Source organism: Cannabis sativa, chromosome 9, assembly GCF_029168945.1.
Source record: "Cannabis sativa cultivar Pink pepper isolate KNU-18-1 chromosome 9, ASM2916894v1, whole genome shotgun sequence".
Classification (NCBI taxonomy): Eukaryota; Viridiplantae; Streptophyta; class Magnoliopsida; order Rosales; family Cannabaceae; genus Cannabis; species Cannabis sativa.
The window spans coordinates 46,022,324-46,034,784 of NC_083609.1; the positions used below are offsets into that span (position 1 = coordinate 46,022,324).

At 33.2% G+C, this 12,461-nt stretch overlaps 1 pseudogene; it reads right to left on the reverse strand.

Moving 5' to 3' along the window:
- Window positions 1-1,000: 1,000 nt before the first annotated feature.
- LOC133030934 (uncharacterized) lies at window positions 1,001-4,001 on the reverse strand (annotated as a pseudogene).
- Window positions 4,002-12,461: the final 8,460 nt, after the last annotated feature.

Sequence of the window (12,461 nt, forward strand, 5' to 3'; positions counted from 1 at the left end):
CTATGTTTAAGATACTATTTGGTAACTTTATAAATTTTCATATTAACATATCAAACTTTTTTTATTAAATAAATTTGTTATTAGTATACTATATCGTAACTTTTAAATACAACATAACACAAAAATTTATAGTAATTTATGATGTTACTTGATATGTTAAAATTTATTAAGTTTAAGATTTTATTACTTTTTGTTACAAAATATAAAAAAGAAACAAAAATGTTACTTTTAATATTTGGTCGTTCTTTGTTCTTTTTCAAAGACAGTAAAAAGTTAACTTTTAACTTTAAAATTATAATTTTATTTTTTAGATTTTTAAGTTAAATTATGTTAGATAAATATAATAATGTTGTTGTTTAAGATACATTAGTGTTACTTTTAATTTTGGAATTTTTTTTTTTTGTTTGGTGGCGAAAAAATATATGCTTCCCATTTGTTAAAATGATCACCTTAAAAAAATATGTTACAATAATGTAATTTTTGACTTTAAAAAATATATGGTGTGACTAATTTTTTTTTTAAAAAAACTTTTGAAAAAAAATAAAGAAAGATAAAAAAGACTATAATACAATTTTGAAACTTGAATAATTATCAAATTATAAAGTGGAGAGAGATGGATAATAAATAGCAAAAATAATAAAATAATAAACTAATAAAAAATGTTATAAAAAGAAAAAAATAATGACACCAACACCAAACAAGCAACAAATGTTAAAAAAGATGAGAGAGACAATGATTAAAAAGAAAAGAGTAATTTGCGGCAAAAATACTTAAGTGTTATCCCTTTTTTAACACTTTTAAAATATTTCAAATAAAAAATTCTCTCATACAAAAAACAAAATATATATATACTAGTTAGAAGTTACGTGCCGAGGCACGTAAGTATTAGTTTTATTTAAAATTTAGTTCTTTTTTTATTTAGTTTTCTATATAGGTATAATTATGCGAATGATTTGTTTTATTAAAATAAAATATGTGCTATTGTATTTAGTTAGTAAAATATAATTAGGTATACATAAGCCATAACAAAATAATACTTATTATTTACTTATAGAAAATTTAAAGGAACAAGATATAAGTTTTGCAAATTTTAAAACAAAAATTAAAGAAAATGTGCGATCTTAAAATAGAAGAAAAAATTAATAAAAAAAGTCGTAATATGTGGAATATTATTAGAAAAACTAAAAAGAGTATAGTGAAACTTCCTCCTAATCTTCCATTAGTTCAGTTACTTGAATGGTGAATTGATTGTATTTCGGACTCATCGTTCGTTTTGGATCTACATACAACTGAATTATCCATTTTTTGGCCGATAATTTCACCGTAGTTTTCTAGACAAACAACCTATTTTTCTGTAAAAATAATTAACAATAAGATTTAATATTCTTCTATGGATGAAAATGTATAAATTTTATATATTTATTTTTTCATATTTATCTCGTCTGAATATGACTTTAATTGAACCTACGCTTAACATTAGAGCATCAGTGTATAGAAATTAGTCTTTCAAAGTATTAACACCATGTAAGTAGACCCATTGATTAAAAACATATTATTAATAAGTGGATTGAAAATTACTAACATTAATATATTATATTTATATTTATTAACTTGAATTTGAAAAAACCCAATTAGTGATACTTAAACTACTTCCAAATGAAGAATGCCTAGAAAATAACTTTATTTCTTTCTTAGTCTTAAAAGTTTTTATCATAATCTGGAATGAAGATGGTCATCCTAAATGTGAGTAGATTATTTCAACTTCAAGAGAATTATGTGACAAGTTCGTAAGACTAACATAAGAAAACAAAATTAAAGGAGAATTAACTTATTCTCAAATACAAGAAGCAAGTTTAATGAAGATTTATGCCAATAGAGGGCTAACATACAAAAACATAATTGAACCCAAAAACTAAAGATGCCAACTTAGTAAAAATAAATAAATAAAAATAATTGAACCCAAAACTAAAAATGTCAACTTAAGAAAAAAATTGTTTAATATATAAGACCAGAAGTCACTCATTTGATACTCTTGATCAAAAGAACAGTTTCAGGGCCTTGAATTCTGAATTCTACAACAATAAAACGAAAAGAATAGTAATTACCTTGAAATATTCTCCAAAACTTCAACAACCTCTCATCGATCAAAGGAGACCTACAAAAATGGTTAGAGCAAAGACGACCTAAGAATTGGAAAATTCATGAAAATGGTACAGAAAAAGGGAAAAAACATACATGTATAAAATAATGCACACCTCTTTCTGGTTTGAGCAAGAAAAAGAGACAAACAATACAGCTCCAACAAAAAGTTGTTGCCTTTCTCTGACTCAGATCACAGATTCCTCCAATTTAATTTCATTTATTTTTATATTGACAATAGACTAACCCATTAATTAATAATAAGAAATATTAATAGCCTTACAAAAATGAATTGTTGTCTCTAAACCCAACTGCCAATTGTTAAACCACAATAATTATAGTTATTTATTTTTCAATTGAATTTCAAGAAGAACATAAATTCAACCCTTTCATATTCAGTTAAAAAAAAAAGTCCAAATCATTTACACAACTTTCTTCCCAAGCAAGTAAATTGAAAGCAAGGAAGAAAGAAAACAATAAAGAAAAAAAATTAAGGAAGAAAGATAGAACTATTCACAGCTTCAATGTCGATTTTGTAAACTAAAAACTTTCGTCTTTCTCTGCAGCTAGTTCTATAAGCCACAATTATATGACCCACAGCCAAAATCAGTGAGCATAAGAAAAGGGCTACTTCAGCTACTCTCATATTGATATACCCTTCTTGATCAACACTCGAAACCCCAAATACATAAGAAGCTTTTAACGAAACAAACACAAGAGAAGCAGAGAACACACTCTTGTAATCCCCAAATATGGTCCTCTCGATAACTTTGGTCCATCACAGAAGCTATAAACACCTACACACAAATACATACAAAAGCTAATTATTAATTGATTGATTAATAATTTTCTTTCTTTAAAATAAAATAATTGTATCAATAGATGAGTACTACTACTTACAGATGATTACGGCTAATCTGACAATGGAAATGATTAGAATATCAATGAGAGAGTATCGAAAATCATAGTTTCTGAAATGAAAAGAGAGATTTTCGAGCAGAGAATAAGAGGTGGAAATGGGATTAGTATTATCATCATGAAACGAAGCCATATGGTGTGGAGAAAGCGAGGCAGAGAGAATCGCCGAAGGGAGTAAGGTATCGGCAATAACAAGAAGAACAGGAACCGAGAATAAGAGAAGAGAAATCAACATGTATCAAAATGAATATAAGGGTTCACAAGAGTCCTATTAGGATTTTCATGACTATACCGCATAATAGTCTCTTGTCTAGCATCTTCTCCTACCAATTCAACATCAAAATGCTTACCCAAATCACCATCGATCACCTCACCACGATCATCAGCATCAAAGATTTTCTTCGCACCATGCTGAATTGCAAACAAATAACCCACAGTTTTCCTAACATACGAATCATAAGGAAGGAAATTTACAACCCTAAAACCCAATTTAGCTTGCTCCTCTAGAGACAAAAAGATCGCATCTTTAAGGCTCCAATCCGACGGCGTTTTAATGTTCCCAATCGCCAAGACCTGCCATCCCTTGATCTTCAAGAGCTTTCTAAGCGAATCAAAGGCATAATCAGATACGGATCGTTTTCAATCGTCGACTCCAACAGAGGGAATAAAATCGAATGACCTCCAATTGGGATTGGGAGAGTGAAATGGAGGAGTCGGTGAAAGGAAGCTTTGGTTCGTTGGTGTTCGTTGGACTGTTGGTTTTGACGATCTACGATTGGGAGTGAGAATGGAAGGGAAGAGTGAAGAGATTGGCGTGAGAATGAAACGATTAAGATAGGTTTGTTAGAGAGATATGTGACTAAGATATTTTTTTAATTTAAAAAGAGATTAATAATATTTAAAATATTGTTTAATTTTTTGGTTTAATTATTGGGTTTATTTATTAACGGAGATCAAACTTATTAACGTTAAATTTAACAGAATATTCTTTTATTTTTAAGTATATTCTGTTAAACCAAGAAATGCAGTTAGATAAGCACTTTTAATATATAAAGATATATAAGATATATGCATATGTATACACACTAAAACTACTCACTTTATAAAATGCTTTATTTGTGCATTTACCAGTTATTAAATTCATTCTCTTGAAATGACATTGAATAACAAAACTTCTAACAAAGAACTATCCATAATAATTTAAAGAAATAAAGAAAAGAAAAATATAGAATATGGGCTATATATTCCGTAACATGATATCTCAATGCAAGGGTACATAGTATTAAAAATTGAATTGATTGTTTTAAGTTTCATTGCTAATTATTTCAAGTAATTAATAGTCAACTTCCTATAAATTACTACTGGAAAAAAAAAAGAAAAAAAATAATAATAGCAGAGAGAAATTAAGAGAAGAGTGAGCTCGTATGCTTAGATGGTTTAGAATATATATTTTAAGATAATCAATTCCTAAAAGAAAGTAGATATTTATAATTTGTTTAAATAAAGGTATATAATTATATATTTATAATAGAAAAAATGATTACCTACGTGATGCATACATATTTTAATTTTATTTTTTTAAATAAGAAATAAATAAGTTTAATATTAAATTTGTGATATTTTTAAGTAATAATTTATTTATTTTTTTTTTATAAAAAATAACTTATTTATTTTTTTGCTTGATATTTTTTTTATAAAAAATAACTTATTTAAGTAATAATTTGTTAATCGTTTTTAAGTAATAACTTATTTATTTTTTTATAAAGAAAAAATAAATTCTCAATCAATTTAAAAATCTTATCGAGCCAATAAATCTCATTTGAAAGACTAAATAATCAGTTTAACTAGTAGGCCAATAAAATAAAATTAAATATATAATTAATATTAAATAGCTTACCATTTGTAAGCTAATATATAAACATACATAATAATAAATATATATTTAATTCCTTCTTGAACCATCAATTATTATTGATTGTCGAATGCACCAAGTCTCTCTCTCTCTCTCTCTCTCTCTCTCTCTCTCTCTCTCTCTCTCTCTCTCTCTCTCTCTCTCTCTCTCTCTCTCTCTCTCTCTCTCTCTTTGAAAATCCATCCCCGTAAGTCATCCTCGCCACCTTCGTTCCGTACAATGACGAGAAACCAAAACCCCATAGCCATTGATGGCCCCTCAGTCTCCAAGTATAACTTGCCATTTGGACTGCTGGAGTAATTTGGCCACATGGATGAGTCGATTGAAGATGGAAGATCTGCGATCTATAATAGAGTTGATTTGGGCATTTGGAAGCTTTGTAAAAAAAATTCATATACAATCTCTTCTCCATATATGATTGAGAAGTATGGTTAGTGAGAAATCTTCGTTGATGTTTTTTAATCGAATTGGGTTTTTCTCTGCTCTTTATTTATATGACTATATTCAATACCCCTAATGCATCACTAATTTTCAAGAACAAAATGTTACTCAATTCATTAGATTTGGAGTTTGCATGCTCACTTTGAAGTTTTATGTATATTCACTCATTGGAAAACATGTACTGTACTTAGGGTTTTAAGTTTTTAATCTGCTAATGAGATTAGAAAACAGGAAACTTTTCTTTTTATTTGGATAGAAATAATTGATGCAGAAGCCATTGATACCTTGTTTTGTTTTGACATATAGGACCAAGACTAGAAATCCACATCATCACTCTTCCTTTGTCTCTTATGATGTCTCCTTATTAGTATTACTTTCCTGAAGCTTTTGTGACCAAACTTCTCTTCTGTTCAATCATTTTGTCTTTTCAATAGAACCCTCACATATCAAAAGAATACTATATTATTAGTCAAACTCATACGGTTGGTTAGTAGCACTGTTAATCTGCATCTTTCGAGTTGTTTAATTTTTCTTTTAAACAAAAGTAATTAACTCCTCATTATTGGTTTCATTAATAATTATACAAGTCATTAACTTTTCACACTATAAAAATAAAGCACACTGATCATCAAGTTTCTACTTCCCCTATTTCTCTACCACATCCTTGTTTTAAAATAGTGGCTTTCCGTTTAAACAGACTCAGTTTTTTATAAGATTTAAGTTTGCAATGATTAAATAAGTCTAGGCCAAATATTAGATTACCCCAACAAGTTTTTCACTTATATATAGTTTTATCAAGAGCAAAAACAACATTTATTGTTAGAGTTTTGATTTGACCAGTCACTACTGCACAACAAGATAAGAACTCCACAAGGAATACAGTGTACACTAATATATTGCATCTGATATTTACTTTTAATTGTCAAAAATTATAAAGTGAAAATTACATCAAATATGGATTTTTGAAAATATTTTACTTAAATATGGCAATTTTAACTTTGACCACATTATATGGCATTTTTTTGTTTTAAAACTTTTATATGGTTTATATTGTGCCATATTTTTTATATATTTAATTTCAAAAACCATATCTATAAAAAAAACTAAAATAAAAGAAGGGTCTCCTTCTCTGTTCAACTCAACCGTATCCTCCACCCTCCAACAGCAGCCCCGGCCATAGCTCCACCACCGTCCACACCTCTCTCTTTCTTTCTCTTCCTACTCGACGGCAAAGGGCATCAATTCTCTTCGTACAGATCTTGATAAGCAAGCAAAGTAATGGCAATAGAAGAAGAGACCTAACTAGTCAAACTTTGCATAGCTACAACTTATGAGAGCAAACACAACGTGGATCAATGGCAGAAGCAGAAATGAACTCTCAAATGTCTGCCTTCTCACCTAGCCGAAGCTCTTCTTCACATCTTCTCTCTCGTCGTCTCCTCTACCCTTCATCACTCAAGTATGAAGAACAAAATAATCTTATTTTTCTCATCTTTTAATCAGACTTAGATGTGATTTTCTCTAAAGATTATATTTTGATCTATTATCAAAGTTTAAAGGTATGATTTTTGATATAGGTTTCTGTTTTTTCACTCAGAATTTTCAAGAAAATTGTGGAGAAAGTTGATCTCAGAGATTAAAATTATGTTGATGGAGAATGGATGACTTGGAGCTTTTAAGTGTTTGAGTTCTTTGAAGATTGCAGATTGTACTAAGCTTAACAATTATGCTCTCTGGGCTATTTCAGGTATATATGTAATTAGATGTATTTTGATTCGTTTGTAAGGAAGTTGGTTTCATGAATTCATTCACTTTATTTTGTTGGAAGCTCTTGATGCTATGTTAGATGTTTCTCAGTATAAAGTTGAATATTGGGTTCTTGGGTTATTAATATCTTCTGTTTATTATCTGTTACTTCAGGCATCGTCTATTGTTATTGCAACATTGCATGTTTACTATATGTGTGGAATGTTGATACATGGGGTATCGTCTTTATAATTCTTTGGAAGATTAATCTGGTTTCTGATCAAGTACTTTTTTAGTATGTTAGGGTGGTGGTGGGTTGGGTTTATTAGTTTTAATGTTTGGTGGTATTCTAGTTTCGATTTGGACTACTTTCTAAGGGACTACTCATTTTAAGTGTTTATTTTGATCTCTCTCTGAATACTCTAGACTACTCATTTTCACATTCAGACATATGTGTAGTATAGTAGTAGGTCTACTATTCTAATTTCTACTATCATGGACTCATTTAGATAAGAAACACTATTTAAATGGTAAATTTATGCATAATATGAATAAAATTATATAGAAATAAAAAACAAAATGACACTATCTTAACATTGACTAATTACCACCAGCGGACCCAACATAAGATTAGTCATTTTGTTATGCTTTAATTTTGTAGATATTTTTATACTATTTTTGTTTTTTTTAAGGAATGACTAGTTAAAAAACTAGTTGACATACCATGTATGTTACCCACATGATTCTATTTTTATCCTCGCTCTCTTTTGCTATGTTTTGAAGTTTCATATCTGATTATCGTAACTAGCTAGTTTATGTAACTGGTTTTTCAATGTTAGATTTTTCACTAGCTGATAATTGTAACTCGTTTCTCAAGATCAGATTTTGTATATTAAATTTTAATTTGTTCACTTTACGAAACTAGTTTTTTTTTTTTTTTTTTTTGATATAATAGGGTTGTTCCATTCTTTGTAGTATTTTGTCTGTTTTTCATTTTAAATTTCTCTTATTATTTTGTTATATGGTTGAAACTGGTTTTACAGGTTTTGAGGGTTTTGTAATGAAATCGCTTCATTTTATGATTTTTTTTATTTTAAGTTTCTTTATATTATTTTTTTTTTCTAAATTTGAAATTAGTTTTAACATTTATATTATGTTCTTAATTGCTGTTATGAGTTGTTTTTTATTATGTTTGTTAGTGTTTTTTTTTAAATTATTGTTCGAAACTGGTTTACATATTTTGAGAGTTCTGTAATGGGGTTGCTCTATTTTATGATGTTATTACAAATTTTTTATTTAAGTTACATTTTTATTATTTTGTTTTTAGGTTCGAAACTTACACTTATATTTTATTTTTAAATTATTGGTATGTATTGTGTGTTGTCTTGATTATATTCGTGATTTGTATTTTCTTTTTTTTTTTGTAGTTTTGTGTGTTTTTCTATTTTTCATTTGATTGCCTGATGAAACTGGTTTCAGTTAACTTTATTATTTAACATTTATTATTTTTTTATGATTTTTTATAGCGTCAAAATTGGTTTCACAGAGTTGAAACTGGTTTCACAGAGTCAAAACTGGTTTCACAGATTTTAATTGTTTTGTAATGGGGTTGCTCCATTTTTATGATGTTATTGTATATTTTTTAGTTTGTATAAAATCAGTTTTATTATTGTATGATATTTGAACAACAATTTTTGTTTTGTTTTGTTTTTTTTTTTTATTCAGTTTCTGATACACATTATTTTATTATTTTTATAACTAGTTTTTTAAGTAACTTGTTTTCATAGCTGTTTTTTTTTTATTGTTGTTCATAATTGAGTTTTAAGTTTCAATTTTTTTATTTGATCATTTCAGGAAACTGGTTTTTATTTGTTTGTTTTTATTTTGATTGTTTTACTAACGGGTTTCTCACATTCCACTGTTTTTTAATTATTCTTTTATAGTTTTTATTGTATTTTGGTCTCTTTATTTTATTTATTTTTCTTTTTTTTTTTCTCTTTGATTTTAATTTCTGATTCTCTTTGTTATATTTGCTGCATATTGTATGATTAAATCAACTCTAGTTTTTGAGCAAGCAATAAAAAATTAAATGCCAAAATAAAGAATGAAATTAAAAATTTGGTTATTACATATTGATATAAAATTTATATGTTCGAAACTGGTTTTTAAATTTAGTATCGTTTGTAAAAATTTAGTTATGAGACATTGTGTATTTTCCATTATGTTATTGATGAAATTATTTTTTTTTTGCTTCCTTTAATTAAATCATTAGTTTCTTTTAATGTTAATGAAACTGGTTTTTAAAGTTAATTAGTATCTGTTGCTCCAGAATTCGCCCAAAATACGTGGACCAGTCGAGAGGGGACACGTGGATCAGATAACTTGTAAACATTTACTAAGTCTTTGTGCGCCACAAGGAAGCGCTGTTAGCATGGGTCCCGGAGGAGGCACCCGGAGTACAAGGTATTCCAGGAAGCTAGTATAGCGTGAAGGCTCTCCGGGATATGTCAGGTCTCTCCCGAGCAGTCAAGTCGCATTTAATGCTGCATGGGAGGAAGCGTGTTGAGACTGTAACACGCAATAAAGTCTGACGGCACAACCCCCGAACAGCAGCGCTACAGTAATGATCATTTAAGTCTAGCGACGGCTACTCTGCGAAGAGTCACGTCAATCACAAGGCAAAAAGGACATTCTTCATAAAAGCCCTATAGCACCTAGGGATTTGACCATGCATCACCCATGGTATATTCATTGGAAATGCCCAACTTTATGGATACTTACAGATACATGTGTGAGAACAATTCTAGGGATTACCCCACCAAAACACTATAAATACCCCCTCAAAGCTCATTTAATGGGGTCGAGAATCTTGGTTTGCAAAAGAGCAAGGAGAGAAAATACTCACCAAGAACATTCTCTGTATTTAAGAGAAAGACATTCTCTCAAGTGTAGAATCTGTATTAAATACATCCATTAATAACAGAGACTCGTGGACTAAGGCTCATTAACGCCCCAACCACGTAAAAAATCTTCATCTCACTTTCTTACAGCTCTTCATTACAATCATATTTTAATAGTTGCCGAAAATCTCGGTCAACATTTTGGTGCTTTCATTGAGAGCTGAGGAAAGCTGCTACATAACAAGCATTTGACTTCACAACAATGGTGGAGACAAGAGCTACACGTCATCCTCGCCCTCTAGAAGACGCTCAAGATCCCAATGAGGAAGATGTAGCCTCAAGGGCAGCAGAGGAGTCCGAGGAAGAAGAAGAAGAGATAGTTCCCGACGAGAACTACGAGGAACACCTCGACGAGTATGCCTATGACGGAGGAAGCTACTCGGAGTTGGTGCTCCTTAGACAAAAAGCTATCGATCATGAAACTGAGATCGAAGCTCAGAAAGTGCAAAATCAAAAAATGCAGGAAGTGATGCTAGCCATGCAGAAAGCCATGGAGGCAGCTGGTATTCACGTACACCCCAAGGCGATGGCGAGTCGGGCTCGACGGGGAGCCGGCCGACGTCTTCGCCTAACTCCCGAAGAAAGACCTAGGGAACCTAGCCCTATAAGGCACCCCGCCGAGGAAAACCAAACAAAAAACCCTACTTCTACCCCCGGGCGAAAGAAAAAGGTGCAGGATCCGCGAAGGGTCCGCTCAGATTTCCCTAAAGGGAAAGGTCCGCAGAGGGGCAAGCCCCAAAGAGGGAGGCTTGGCCCTCAGGATCGAGGGGACCGGAAAAGCGTTTCCGTGCACCAGGAACCAGGGGGTTGAGGAAGAAGAGGACAGGGATGTCCTCCCATTGATCTGAGAAATCAAATCAACGGGAATCAAGGTGACCTCCGGGATCACCTTGACCAAAAAAGATACAGGCCCGTAGTCTCCTCGGGCACTGTAAACGAAGGGATTATGGCGGAACTTGCCATACTTCGAAAAGATATTGCTCGAGTCTCCGGAGGCGAAGGGAGACGACTCCGACTCGGACAGTGAGGATCGGGAGCCTTGTGCCAAACATATCCTGGAGGCGGAGCTCCCTAAAAACTTCAAGATGCCCGAAATGGCAGCCTATGCGGGAACTCCGACCCCGGTGATCACTTGTCACGGTTCAACCGTGTCATGACGATCATGCGGGTCGGCAATGACGACAACTGCTTGTGCTTCCCCCTCACTCTGAGCGGATCAGCCGAGGAATGGTTCAAAAACCGGAACCGGGATCGGTGGGTTCCGGAACAAACTCCAAACCAACTTCGGAGACAATTTGTCGCTGCCAGGAAGGTCAACTTGGAGGTTAGTGCCTTGACCAACATCAAGCAACTGCCCTCCGAGACCTTGAAGAATTACATCAAGAGGTTCCGAGAGGAGGCCTCGAAGACCAAGAAGGTCGACGACGGACAACAGCTTGCGCTTCTCCAAGGTGAATCCGCACTGGGACTCCCTTCTGGAACGAGTTGCAGCAAGAAGGCGCTGCTAGCCTTCAGGACTTCCAGAAGCGAGTCCAAAAATATATTAACCTCGAAGAAGCCCAGATCGTGGCTTACGGAGGCTACTATCCCACCGGGATAGCGGGATACATGCCAGGAGTGTCGCCCTCGGGAACTGTCCCGACCGCAACTCCACCAGGTAAGTGGCATACGGTTCTCCGCTACTCCCGGATACGGCCGTGGTCAAGCTTTGGCACGGCATCTTCCCATTACGGCAACCCGTCCGGGGTGAATGGACGAACTCCTTCACAGGCTGCCCCGACTGCTAGCTTAACAGGCCTTACCCAGGGGTCGAGGAGCAAAAGGTCCTCCAATGGCAGCACCCGAACGGGAGAGAAGCGCCAAAAGAAGGGGTACACACCCCAATATACTCAGTACACAGAGCTCACGGACTCTCAGGAACGTGTATATTTTGCCACTAGGCAAAGTACGCACTACCGGAGGCCCCAGCCGTTGTACAAAGATAGCTCCCGGAGAGATCCGAGTAAAAGATGCGAGTACCACAACGACATTGGTCATAGCACCAATGAGTGTAAAAATCTCAAAGACGAGATTGAAAATTTGATCCGTTTGGGCCACCTCTATGAGTGGATCAAAAATAGGTTGCCCCACCTTAATCCAGGGCGGTGGCGGGGGTATGCCTCCGGGAACGCCGGGGGTACAGCAGGAGTATTGCCTCCAACAAGCTCCTGCAGTGACACCCAGCATATCCCCGGACTACCGCCCTGGCCTAATGGACGGGTAGCCATGATCTCTGGAGGTCCCCATATCGGAGGAAACACTCGCAAGGAGCGAAAAAGATATGCCGAGGCCGCAAGACACAGTGA